Source organism: Hippopotamus amphibius, chromosome 12, assembly GCF_030028045.1.
Source record: "Hippopotamus amphibius kiboko isolate mHipAmp2 chromosome 12, mHipAmp2.hap2, whole genome shotgun sequence".
Lineage (NCBI taxonomy): Eukaryota > Metazoa > Chordata > Mammalia > Artiodactyla > Hippopotamidae > Hippopotamus > Hippopotamus amphibius.
This window is the reverse complement of record NC_080197.1, coordinates 80,373,657-80,388,451: the sequence shown is the minus strand read 5'-3', so window position 1 is coordinate 80,388,451 and position 14,795 is coordinate 80,373,657. Positions and strand designations below refer to the sequence as shown.

The following is a 14,795-nucleotide window of genomic DNA, read 5'->3' as shown; positions in this document are numbered from 1 at the left end:
CAGGGCCAGAGCACACTCTTATTATATACCTGCGTTCCAAGAAAGTGTTATGCACATAAATGTTTAATGAATATGATATATGATATTTAAATGTTAAGTGGTAAAAACACTTTCAGAAATCATCAATATTTCTCTGAACTGGATCCCATAAGTTTCCTAGGAGTTCAATAATTTCAAGTCCTTGGCCCTCTCTCTACCTCATAACTCATAGGACAAAAGCTTATTTTAGAGACTTAAGTTACACATCCAAATAAGGTGATTATCACAGCCAATCCAACTAGGAAAACGAAAATAGGGAGAATCCAAGGTATACATTATGCTCATAAATCCCATGAGATTCAAAATTTTTACTTGGGGAAAGGAGTAGGGCCATTATAGGGAGGGCCTGGATAGCATGAAAAGAGGGTTAAAAGGTGCACTTAGTGTTCATAGTGGACATACAAGATTAAAAATTAGTTTGAGAGTTCAAATTAGCCTAAGAATTAACCAACTGCTAGTTTCATAAATCATCTGAGTTTGTTGTAGGAGTTCTCTCAAGTTTTTAGAATATGAACACAGTCTTTAAGGATCACCAAATCTGGGCCTGTGCCTATCACATAAGGGCCTCAGCCAGCATATTCTATCACTGAGATAATAAACTAGGCTATTAATGCCCAATTCTGAAAGAGGAAACAAATGCTACTAATTTATATTTATTTATTTACAAAGCTGTTTCACACCCACCATTTCACTCGTTTCAGGGAAGAGGGAGCTAACATTTACTGCGATCAACAAAGTTAAATTCTGTACCAGAGAATTTACAGATGGTATCTCACATAATTCTTACATATGGCCCTCTGAGGTATCTTATCCTCATTTTACAGATGTGGAAACTGAGGCTCAGAGATTAGGTAACTTATCCAAGGCCATCAGTCTCTAAGAGCAGCTGGAACAATGAACTGTCCAGCTGTACTTGGATAAATGATTTTGTTGCTAAGAAGAATCAAAAACAGGGAAAGTACTTGGAACTAGATTTTCACTTGCTCTAAGATTCTTAACAGTAAAAGGAAGTAGATGGGAGATGGAAAGTGAGACTTCACGGTACATTATCTGTTAATCAGAAAAGCTAATTTCTATTCTACTTCCTTAGAAATTTTTTCATTGGTCAATATTCTAAGAATACTATGGTATATTACACAGAACTAAGAAAAAAAAGAGAAAAGAAAGAAAGGAATCCAATCCAAATAAACAGCTGGCAGGAAGGGACAAGTAACTGAGAGGTGTTCTGAGTCTATCACAGACGTAGAAGTCCTACACAAATCCAATCGGGCGCATTTTTCGGCAAGTAGAACATACCTAAGGTCTTTTCAGATCTGAGTGGCCAGTGGTGATGAGGAAAGGAGGAAAACACTGCTGTGCGTTTTTCAATTCCTATACCTCCTCTACATGTTGCAAGGCCTCTTGCCCCCAATAGCTAGATTAAATATATTTTTATTGAATGAATTATTATACCTGCAGTGTTTGTTGGAAAAGAGTCATTTTCTGTTTAAAACTGCTTAAACAGGCACTCTATTACTTTTTAAGAAATGTTTTCATAAATTAATTTATGTATTGGCATAAGTACGTTATTTTTAAATTTGCTAAGGCTTCTTCCCAGTAGACAGTCTGCTCTACAGATGATCAAATATGAAACTATAAAACAAAAGAAGTACAATGGAGACCTGACCTCACATGTTCTAGGAGCAGAGACTCAGGCATCACTAACTCTGCCCCAAAGCAATGGGGATTTGCCAAGCAGAGTAGAGGAAAGATATTCTGTGCAGAGAAAAACAGCATATGCAAGGCAAGGAGTCCAGGGTCTGGTCAGAAATCAGAGAACAGGGACAAATTCAAGATATACTTAGTAGAGAAAAAACATTTGAATGACTGACTGAATGAGGGTCAATGACAACTTGACAGAAAGAACTCAGATAACACAGGCTTTCTGCTCAGGCAGCCGAGTGTATGAAGGATGACATTCACTGGGATGAAGGGAAGCAAACTCACAGTAGAAGTACGAATTTGTTTTCAGAAATGGTGTCTAAAGTGAAAGAAATGTTCACTTGGCACCAGGAAACACAAATCTGTTAATTCAGAAGAGAGAACGAGCTTGAAAACAGAACTAGGTATTACATATTACATGCTGGCTAAGACAAAATCCTTAAAAAAAAAAAAAAAAAGTTATATAAAGGACTGAGGAGGGATAAGGATGAAAGTAAAAAAAATCTAGGAGAATACCAAATACTAGATGGTAAAGTCAGGACTGGACACTCATCTCTTGACTCCCAGTCAAATGTATTCACGCCTGGTTTCCTTCCCAATGGGACAGCCATGGACAATTAAAAACTCCCACTTTTTAGACTTCAATTTCCCTTCAAATAATATGCTTAAGGTAACGTTATTATGTTGCTTGAAAGCACCAAGGCTCAGGCTTCCCTGGTGGCGCAGTGGTTAAGAATCTGCCTGCCAGTGCAAGGGACACGGGTTCGAGCCCTACTCCAGGAAGATCCCACATGCTGCGGAGCAGCTAAGCCTGTGCACCACAACTATCAAGCCCACGTGCTGCAACTACTGAAGCCCACAGGCCTAGAGCCCATGCTCCGCAACAGAAGCCACTGCAATCAGAAGCCTGCCCACTGCAACAAAGAGTAGCCTCTGCTATCCAGAATTAGAGAAAGCCCACACAGCAGCAACAAAGACCCAACACAGCCAATAAATAAATAAATTTAAAAAATAAAAATGAAAAGAGATGGGGATTATTCTGGTGGTCCAGCAGTTAAAATTTCCCCTTCCAGTGCGGGGGATGGAGGTTCAATCCTTGGTAGGGGAGCTAAGATCCCACATGCCTCCCAGGCAAGAAACCAAAACATAAAACAGAAGTAATATTGTAATAAAGACTTAAAAAAAAAAAAAAAAGCACTTGAGAGCTGTTTAAATGGTACCAAAAGCAATTTTCTCTTGCCTGAAGAAACTGCTAACTTAATGGTTTGATACTTCTGGTCTAGAACCCTAACTCTATTCCAGGAAAGGTATTTTCTAAAAACCAATACTTGTCTGCATGTTCCATGAGGCAGGGTTTCTGTTAGCTCACTGCTGAGAACCAAACTGCAACAGATATACAGAAGATATTCAGTAAAGGTTTCTTGAATGAATGAATAAATGTCTTATTCTCCAGAGGAAAAAGAGAAGAAAAGAAATTAATATTATTTATGTCATATTTAATCATAGTTATATTGGGCTTCCTGCCAAAGGTAGACTATATTATAGTACAATGTATTACTTACCTATTTCATAATTTTAATTTTTATATTGCCCCCAATTTTAAAAGAGCAGGCAAGCTGTGGAAAATAGTATGGCAGTTCCTCAAATTAAAAATAGATTTACTATATGATCCAGCCAATTCCACTTTTGGGTATGTACTCAAAAGAACTGAGGGACCTCCCTGGTGGCACAGTGGTTGGGAATCTGCCTGCCAATGCAGGGGACATGGGTGCTATCCCTGCTCCAGGAAGATCCCACATGCTGCAGAGCAACTAAACCTGTGCGCCACAGCTACTGAGCCTGCGCTCTACAGCCCGTGAGCCACAACTATTGAGCCTGTGTGCCGCAACTACTAGAGCCTGTGCTCCGCAACGAGAGGGGCCACCACAGTGAGGAGCCCATGCACCACAATGAAGAGCAGCACCCACTTGCTGCAACTAGAGAAAGTCCATGTGCAGCAACGAAGACCCAACACAGCCAATAAATTAATTAATTAATAAAAAAATTGAAAGCAGTGTCTTAAAGAGACATTTATATATTCATGTTCATAGCAGCATTATTCACAATAGGTAAAATGTGGAGCAGCCCAAGTGTCCATCAATGGATAAACAAATACACAAAATGTGGTCTATACATACAAGAAAATATTCAGCCTCAAAAAAAGGAGAAAATTCTGACACAAGCTACAACCTGAGTGAACCCAAGGACCTTATGGTAATTGAAACAAGTCAAGCACAAAACACAAATACTGTATGATTCCACTTACCACAGGTATTTAAAGTAGACAAAGTCATAGATAGAAAGTAGAATGGTGGTTGCCAGGGGCTGGGGAGGGGGAATGAATAATTACTGTCTAAGGGGAATAGTTTCCACTTTGCAAGATGAAAAAAAAAGAATTCTATAGATGAATGGTGGTGAAGGTTGCACAGTAACATGGATGTACAACATGACCACACTTAAAAATGGTTAAGGTAGTACATTTTGTGTTATGTGTATTTTACACATATTTTAATGGGGGGGTGGAAATATACTATAGTACTATACTGCCTCTTTGTCTAGTACTTTTTATTGATGTAAAAAATACATTCAGAAAAGCACAAAAAGGACACAAAGTTGACAAAGTATAAATGCTGTGTAACTAGCAACAAACAATATTCTAACAGCCAGGGGACCTCCCTCCCCCATCACTGTGAAACTTTTTAAAGTGTTAATTTTAAGAGGTCCAGCCCCCTTCCTTGCCAGTTAATGTGATAGGAATCTTCCAGCAAGGTTCTCTAAAGACTTGCCAATTGCCATAGACCGTAAGTCTTCAAATTCTAAGGGCCAGTGGTGTAATGTCCCTTTGTATAATTGGGACACAGCAAGTGGGGTGCAGTTAGCAGTCTAAGTCCAGTGGCATCACTGTCTAGTTCTATAATTATTCAGTGATAGAGGACAAGCTGCAAAACATGTCCCATGATTTTGCTGGCATCCTCTAAGGTGAAAGTAGCCAATTTCAAAGTGACCTGAAAGTTGTATACTGAAATTATTCCAGTGTGGTCTATCATTCCACACTTAAGTATGTGTTTGAAGTTCGTGCATTGTTAATGAGATTTCCGGTATCAAGTTCATACTCTTCCTTGATTGGAAACCTGAGTGGTACAGAATGTTCTACATGGAAGTATCAGTATGTTATGCCCCTCATGACCTCTTCTTTCAGACTTCAATGTGAAGTAAAACATGTGATGCAAATCTGAACTACTAATAATGAAACAAGATTATTTTTTTAGGATGGAATAGTTTATTTCAACAATGGGATCAGCAGGGATATTAAAGGCACCAGATTTTCTTTTGAATGCAAGCCATTTTTCTCGTTTTAATCATAATTAAAAATAAGTACTAATGTGTTACCCTGACTGGCTTATAAGTCTTTAGAGAACCTTGCTGGAAGATTTCTATCACATTAACTGGCAAGGAAAGAAGTTGGACCTCTTAAAATTAACACTTTAAAAAGCTTTATAGTGGAAATTCCCTGGCAGTCCAGTGGTTAGGACTCGATGCCTTCACTGCCAGGACCCAGGTTCTAGCCCTGGTTGGGGAACTAAGATCCCACAGGCCACTCAGTGCTGCCAAAAAATAAAAAAATAAAAACATAAAAAGCTTTACAGTGATGGGGAGAAAGGGGTCTTCAAAACACAGTCCAAATCTACCTATTTCTCTCCACTCTTACTTTCTGGTTCAAGCCACCACCATCGCTCACCTGTCCTGATACAATAACCAGTAAAGTCTCCTAGGCTCCAATTTTGTTACCCACCCACCCACCCCACCCCTTATCCTCAGAAGGGTATGTTTATCAAAAGACACTCCCTTGCTTTTCTGAACCCTCCAATGGCTTTCCTTCACACCGAAGGAACCTCTTACGCTGGCTTACAAAACCTTAAATGACTTAGCCCCTAACTCTGGCCTCATTCTGTACCACTTTCCCCCTTGCCCACTACGACCTCACCAAACCCTCCAAAAGCTCAAAGGGCTGTATGTCACCTAGTTTCCAAGGCCTGGAATTCTCATCGCCCAGACCTTCCCTGGCTGGGCTCCTTCTTCATATGCAGATCTCAACTTGAAGGTCACCTACTCAAAGAACCCTTCTCTGACCACATAATCTCAGTCACTCTTTATCACATCACCCTTTAATTCCCTTCACGGGACTTGTCTCTGATATTTTTATTTCTTTACTTCTCCCACCAGACTGAAAACTCCTGAAAGGAGAGACATTACACCAATGCATCTTCTTTACTCCCATATCCCCAGTACCTGAAATAGCTTCTGGCACACAGTAGGTGTATTCACCAAATATTTGCTGAATAAGTAACTGGGGAATTACTACCCACATTCAGGCTCCTGACACTAACTCCTTTATTCTTTTCATTTACTAATGTTTCTAATATAGTTCTCAAAATTTATTGCATTTCTCTGTTTATATGCCTGTCTTCCCCTCCTGAAGTACAAAACTTCTCAGGGCCAAGGAGCCTTTTCTGGAATCCATTTTTGTACCCACAACATCAAGGTTGATCTGGGATGCAAAGAAGGAGCTTGAAACCTTTGCTGTATGAAGAGGAGGAGGGGATGACAGGAACAGCTAACATGCAGTGAGTGCTAACTACATGCAAAGAACATTTCCCATGATTATCTCTTTAAATCCTCACAACAATCCTGAGAGATACGTACATTTATTTCCTCATTTTGGAAATGACAAAACACCCAGAGAGGTTATAAATAACATGCCTGAGATAACTACAGTAATAAGTGGCAACCTAATGTATCTAATCAATCTAGTCTGCCTAACACCCAAGTAATGCTCTTATCCCCAACTTCTAAGTTAGCATGAACCATAAGCTGTTCTCAAATAAATGCATGACAGCACTTAAATGACAAAACCAGGAGTTAACAATGGTAGTACACTGTACTTTACTGCAATGTTGAAAATACTAAGAAACTATCAAGAAATGGGGAGGAGCATGGAGTCTTCCCATATACCAGAAGCAAAAAAATGATTGGTTAAAATTGGAATTCTTCCTAAACACTCAGAACATTTCTGAATAGAAAAATGTCAATTAAAAAAACCTGATAACTGGGAAAAGAATAACTGATAAAATGGGAAAAGTTCCCAACATATGTTACCAACTGATACAGCCCTTACAAAAATGGTACAGTTGATAACTGAGAAGGAGCAACACCTAGATTTTTGAGACAGGCACTATCACACTTTCATGTTCATAAAACCTTAACTGATGCGAGTACAAAGAAACATTTCAGATCAAATGCAGTTTATTTTTTAAAGATTATTTTGAAGCTATAAAGACAGGCAACATTCTGTGTCATTTACACTACTTTCTTTCCAAGCATGAAGTAGGGCAACTTTTAAGTAAAATCACAAGGAACCTCTTCTAACTTCCTGCCCCGCCTCACTGACCAACTTTCCTAAGAAATCAGGCAAGTCTTACCTTGTGAAGTAGAGCCAGTGAAAGCCTACCTCTCAGTCTTGAGGCCTACTTCAGAAGCACAATATTATTGCCTATCACTATAAAAGTTTAGAGGCTACTTCAGAGGCTACCGAGGATCGGATAAAGTGAGCTTTTATACATACACTCATTTAACTTTAAAACCCTGCCTGTTACAGATAGCATGATCTCTTTACAAACGAGAGGACTGAGGGTAGGACTACTCAAGGTTATACAAGTTACAAAACAGAAGCAAGGACTACCCAGGTTAGGCCCTCTCCATCATACAGCACTGCCTCCCACAAAGGTAAGTGGTTCCAATTCTTCCTGGTCATGGTCATGATGTCATCTCTTTGAAGCAAGGTGAATCCCTGCTTAACACTTAATGGAGCCAACTTTGAACCAGGCTAAGTAGTTGGCCTTTCACCCATCATCACATTTAATCCTCCTGCAATCCTTACGAAATGGGGTCCCATTTTACAGACGAAGAAACTGACACTAAAGGAGATCAAATAACTCATCAACAACACAAACTTAGGTGCAGACTACGAATTCAAATCTGTATCTAACTCCAAAGACCATACTTTACCACTATCTTACAGGGCTTCATTAAAGGCACAAATAGTCCATTATAGCCACTGGTCATGGTCACGAATAAAAAACATTTTTATAAAAAGGACTTTATACAATTCTTATAGCCATGTTACAATGGTTGTTTTCATTTCCCAAGATCTATTAGTAACCCTGAGTTCTAAAACAAAGAACAGTACACAAAAATGCAAATGTATATGATAGGAATAACAGTCCTCAATGTTACAGTCAGAGAAATTCTGAGAAGTCCAGGATAAATTGTCATACCCACACTGAACCAAAAAATGTAAATTATGCAAAGATTCCTTTCATAAATCATCTGCCCTATAATACCATATAAGCACACTCTTGTTCCAACTATTTCAGAAATTAAATTGTCCAGGTAAAATATCTGACCTGTAGAGTCAATGTTTCAGGCAAAATCAAAAACCCTACTTTGGTAAAGACCTGTCACCATAAGTAAATAACAATCATTCAAGGCCCTATCTCATCCTGCATAATACCCTCTACAACACAAGTTTGTTTTTTGTTTGGTTTTTTGGTTTGTTTCTTTTGTTTGTTTGTTTTTGTTTTACCGTGCTGCAGATGAAGAAACCAAGAACCAGTTAGTTATTTTTCTCAATATCACAATCAGAAATCTAGAAATAAAACTTGTGTCTACAACCTTTCCCAATATCACTGAATTCCACTAAACCACAAGGTCTTCTTTCAACCACCAATGTAGAAAGAAAAAAAAAAAACCTAAGATATATAACTATCTGCAGACCTCACAGCAAACTATTCTCAGACTAAAACCCTTTTTAAGCAGAAACAAAAAGTTTTCATTCTTAAATGATTTGTAGTGATTTCTATCAGACATTTCAGAAGAGTCAAATTTATATATATATAATTCTCCTAAAATCAAAACTGAAAATCTCAAACTTCAGAACATATACATAATAGCAACTGGATGACTAAATACATATAAGTATTCTGAAGTTTCAAATATCAAGATGTCAATCAAACACCTGCTTATCTAGTTTCCAAAGTCTGTGGGTATTAACCAGCAATGAAAAAAAACCAGCAATCTGTTCCCTCATCAAAGTTTATCCTCAAACTGACTGCAACCTAGCTTCTATTTAAAAAGTGGTTGGAGATGAATGGATAAAAAAGGTGTGGTTTGGGGGCTTCCTAGGTGGCGCAGTGGTTAAGAATCCGCCTGCCAATGCAGAGGTCACGGGTTCGATCCCAGCTCCAGGAAGATCCCACATGCCGCGGAGCAACTAAGCCCGTGTGCCCAAAAAAAAAAAAAAAAAAAAAAAAAAAGGTGTGGTACATATACACAATGGAATATTACTCAGCTGTAAAAAGCAATGAAACTGGGACATTTGTAGAGACATGGATGGACCTAGAGACTGTCATACAGAGTGAAGTGAGTCAGAAAGAGAAAAATATTGTATATTAACACATATAAGTAGAATATAGAAAAATGGTTCAAATCAACCGGTTTGCAAGGCAGAAATAGAGACACAGATGTAGAGAACAAACATATGGACACCAAGTGAGGAAAGGGGGGAGGGTTGGGGGAGGAATGAATTGGGAGACTGGGATACCAAATAGTACACTCTAAACATACGCAGTTTATTGTATGTTAACTGTATCTCAATAAAAGTTCTTAAAAAATAAAGTTAGGTTTATACTATAGTCTACAAAAATAAGAAAATAAAAAATAAAAAGTGGTTGAGAGAAATGACATTTGGGTGAGATCTACAAAATGTACTATATCTATCTACTCCTCTAGATTCTGTTTCTGGATCAAATAATTCACCAATCAATTACTCTTGCCCAGAAGTCACAAACTTGAACACGTGAAGCAGCCTGATGAAAGAAGAAAAGGCTGTTATTGTGTTGAACCAGAAAAAACCAAATTTATAAAACTTTTAGAAAGAAATGCAGAGACCTTAATGACCTTGGAGTATAAAACAGATTTCTTAAATAAGGCATAAAGAACATAACCAATAAGAAAAATGATGACAGATTTGATAATCATTTCTATTCAACAAATCAAACCATATAAAAAGTTAACAGATAAGCCACAGACTAGAAAATATCTGCAATTCATTTCTGAGGCATAACCAGGATATGCAATAATAAATTCCTAAAAGCAATTTTAAAAGACAACCCAATTGGGGAAGGGGGGAGACAACAGGGACAGACAGCTAAGAGATGGAAATGTGAACAGTCACTCAACATTTCAACATGCTCAATTTCACAATCAAGAAAAATTTAATATATCATTTCACACTCATCTTATTTGTAAACATGTAAAAAATCTGATGCCATGGATCTATAAGGATTTAGATACAGCAAATTCTCATATTCTCATGCTAAAAAAAAAAAAAAAAACGCAAAGTGGAGAGAGCACTTTGGCAATATTTGATAGAATTTTAAATTCCCATAATCTCCAAAACCTCAAACCCAGTAATTTCACTTCTGGGTAATTTACACCAGAGAACATCATTGAAAACTTAATAACCACACACACACACACACACACACACACACACACACACACACACACTTCACAAAACATTTTATCCTTACTGCCTGCAAAAAAACCTGATATTTCTCTATCCTATTTTAATTCCTAAAGTGATTTCATAACCAATAAGTGACTCCCAACATGCAGTTTGAAAAACTTGCCAAAGATCTTAAATATGTGCACAAGGATTTCTTACCAGGAATGTTCAATGTAGCACGGTTTTTAAAACAGGAAAAATGGAAACAACCTAAATACCTATCAACATGAAAATAAATAAATCTAAACTGGTTGTATTTATATAATAGAATAATATAACTATACAGCAGATAAACGTGATGACTATAATTAGGATGAACCATATGAAACTACCATTTTTGTTAGGTCAAAAATGGTAAAAACATCAGCAATTTCGTAAGTCTATAAAACATGTTTCATGAAAAACAAGTTACAGGGACTTCCCTGGTGGCGCAGTGGTTAAGATTCCACCTGCCAATGCAGGGGACACAGGTTCGATCCCTGATCTGGGAAGATCCCAATGCCTCGGAGCAACTAAGCCTGTGAACCACAACTACTAAGCCTGCGCTCTAGAGCCCACTAGCTACAGCTACTGAAGCCTGTGGGCCTAGAAGCCCATGCACCACAACGAAGAACAGCCCCTGCTCACACCTAGAGAAAGCCAGCGTGCAGCAAGAAAGACCCAATGCAATAATAAATTAATTTTTTTTTAAATTACAGAGTAGGTAGAATACTGTATAAAGTTTGAAAATATCCAAAACATAATATTGATTTGTTTATGAATACACTCCTATGTAGCAGTTACATAAAAACAGGTATTAGAAATGATCAACAGCAAATTCAAGATATCACTACTTCTGGGAAGAAAGTGAAATGTAACCCAAGAAGGTGCTTCAACTGTATGTAAAAGGTTTTCCTTAAAAAAAAAAAAGCCGGGGGGGGGGGGGCGGGCCAGCGTGTGCGAAAATGTTGAGATTTGATATAGCTGTATGCTGGATGTGTGAAGGTTAATTATATTGGTCTCTGTACTCTCCAGTATGTTTGAAATATGTTGAGAAAAAAAAGAAATCTGTATTGGCCAAATAAAACACACATCTGCAGCCTAAATTCAAACCAACTGCCCCACACAAAATTTCTTTCATTGGCTTGAAACGTCAATGCCTCATCCTCACCTTTTTTTTTAAACTAGGGCCTCTAGCCAAAAAAAAAAGCTTTATGTAACACCCAATTTAAATAGTTCCTTAAAATCTATCAAGGGAAGATATATCCCTGGAAAATTTGGTCTTGTTCCTTCTTCCAGTTTAGTGCTATACATTTTACCATATTTCCATTTTTATCTCGGCTGCCAAGAAAATTCAAATCCAAATTTTATTCTTAGTCATTGAATTATGCTGCCACTTGGGAAAAGAATATATGCTTCCTCCTTCTCCTCATTTTTCTTATATATATATCATCATACTTCTGGATCTTTTAAGTTACAGAAATTCTGGAATGAAATAAAATGTAAATAAATTTCAAGAAAATAAAAATAACCTTTCTGTTCCACCACGCTCAGGAGTTTTCACCACCACTGCTTCTTCCTTGACCAAAGAAATGGGTATGTAGATACAACTATGCATACACGTTCACTAAACTTTCAGGACATACAGGATTAATGTTAACAAAAAATGTATACAAAAAAAAATGTGAAGTTGGCCAAAATTTAATAATCTATTTATTTCTCTTCAAGACCATTATGCTTTGTATGCTTTGTTTTCCTGTGCATGGATATTGTGGAAAATTCATAAGTCCAATAAGAAAACGTAACATTACAAGTCATATATAAAGTTCTATATCTGTGTGTGTGTGTGTGTGTGTGGTCTTCTATTAAAAAACTTGAAGTGTCCTTTCCCACATGTATTTTCCCCCTGCCTAAAGATATTCTGGCAGTTTCCTGAAATGTCTACCAAAGCCAAGCATACCATTTAGGTGGCACACATCCCCTCTAACACATGGTATACCCCAATACAGAAAATTCAAAACCTTGGGTTACATGAAACAAATCCCCAAAAGGTTTGGTTAATTATTTCCTTACAAACAGGTCCTAGGATGTCAATCAGTCTTATTTATCTCATATTAGAAAGACAGGATAGGACTTCCTAAGTGGCACAGTGGTTGGGAATCTGCCTGCCAATGCAGGGGACACAGGTTTGAGCCCTGCTCCGGGAAGATTCCACATGCCTCGGAGCAGCTAAGCCCGCACACCACAACTATTGTGCCTGTGCTCCACCCACGCACCTAGAGCCCCTGCTCCACAACAAGAGAGGCCACTACAATGAGAAGCCGACACACCATAATGAAGAGTAGCTCCCACTCGCATCAACCAGAGAAAGCCCATGTGCAGCAACGAAGACCCAATGCAGCCAATGGATTAAATAAATAAATTTATATTAAAAAGAAAGACAGGATAACACAGAGGGACTTCTCTGGCGGTCCAGTGGTTAAGACTTCTTGTTCCAATGCAGGGGGTGCGGGTTCCTGGTTGGGAGCTAAGATCCCATGTGCCCTGTGGCCAAAAAAACCAAAACATAAAACAGAAGCAATACTGTAACAAACTGAAAACAGACTTTAAAAATGGTCCACATCTGGGACTTCCCTGGTGGCTCAGTGGTTAAGAATCCACCTGCCAATGCAGGGGACACAGGTTCGAGCCCTGGTCCAGGAAGATCGACATGCCGAGGAGCAAATAAGCCGGTGTGCCACAACCACTGAGCCTGTACTCTAGAGTCCAAGAGCCACAACTACTGAGCCCTAGTGCCACAACTACTGAAATTCGAGAGCCTAGAGAACATGCTCTGCAATAATGAGAAGCCTGCACATCACAATGAAGAGTAGCCCCCGCTCACCAAAACTAGAGAAAGCCTGCATGCAGCAACGAAGACCCAATGCAGCCAATAAATAAATAAGTAAATAAACAAATTTATTTTTAAAAGGTCCACATCAAAAAAATCTTAAAAAAAAAGATAGAGCAAATATACACCAAGATGACAATCTTATACAATTTTTCAAGTTCACATTTCACAAAGACTTTGAAAAGGTTATTTTTAACAAAGTTAAAGCACTTCACTCAGCAGTAAGCCCAAAACCACACAATCCAATTTAGGTTTTAAAAAGAATGTAACATTTACTTACCACCAGGGCTGTAACAGATATGAATAAAGTTATCCTCAAGAAATATATAGTCTACTGGGCAGTCGCCCAGATTCTTTTAACAGGGGTGGCAAAATCACATTGCTTTCCAGGACTAGATAGGGACTCTAAATAGGTAAGCAGCTCTAAGAGGGTAAGTACTAGAAACAACAACTACAGAATATAGGTCTTGCCTGAAGTAAATCTAAATCAACTTCTGAAGAATGCTATCAAAACTAAACACATCTCCCAGTGAGAGAGAGAGAATACATTGCAAGATGTGTTTAACTGCCCATCAGATAAACACTGAAAAAAAAAGTTCAAAAAGGCATGGAGGGACTTCCTAGGTGGCGCAGTGGTTAAGAATCCGCCTGCCAATGCAGGGGACATGGGTTCAAGCCCTGCTCCAGGAAGATCCCACATGCCGTGGAGCAACTAAGCCAATGTGCCACAACCATTGAGCCTGCGCTCTAGAGCCTGTGAGCCACAACCATTGAGCCTGTGTGCTGCAACTACTGAAGCCCAAGCACCTAGAGCCTGTGCTCCGCAACGAGAGAAGCCAGTGCAATGAGGAACCCGCACACCACAATGAAGAGTAGTCCCCCGCTCACTGCAGCTAGAGAAAGCCCATGAGCAGCAACAAAGACCCAATGCAGCCAATAAATAAATAAGTAAATAAATTTATTTTTTAAAAAAAAGGGCATGCAGAAGCTAGACCTCTGCCACATTTCTGGTAAGAGTTTACACTGCTGTGACTTTTCTGGATGGCAGTCTGGCAATACCCATCAAAAAGAAAAAAATGCATTTCCATCAGCCCAGTAACTAGACTCTTAGAAAGTTACTCTAAAGAGCCATCACCATGCAACAACTGTACACACAATGCATATCCATAATATACAGTAAACTCAACCTAAACATCCAGCAATAGGAACACTATCAAATTATGGTGCACAGGGACTTAGCCAGTGCTGCAGTGGTTAAGAACCCACCTGCCAACACACGGGACACGGATTTGAGCCCTAGTCCGGGAAGATCCCACATGCCTCGGAGGAACTAAGTCGATGCGCCACAACTACTGAGCCTGCAAACCATTACTACTGAGTCCGTGTGCTGCAACTACTGAAGCCCATGCGCCCAGAGCTTGTGCTCCGCAACAAGAGAAGCCACCGCAATGAGAAGCCCACACACCGCAACTAGAGAAAGCCCGCACGCAGCAATGAAGGCCCAACACAGCTAAATAAATA

General features: G+C 38.8%; 1 protein-coding gene across 2 annotated transcripts in view; it reads right to left on the bottom strand.

The window, feature by feature from the left end:
- The window catches only part of ADIPOR2 (adiponectin receptor 2), a 46,854-nt gene that overhangs the window by 25,913 nt on the left and 6,146 nt on the right, over window positions 1-14,795 (bottom strand). The window lies entirely within an intron of this gene.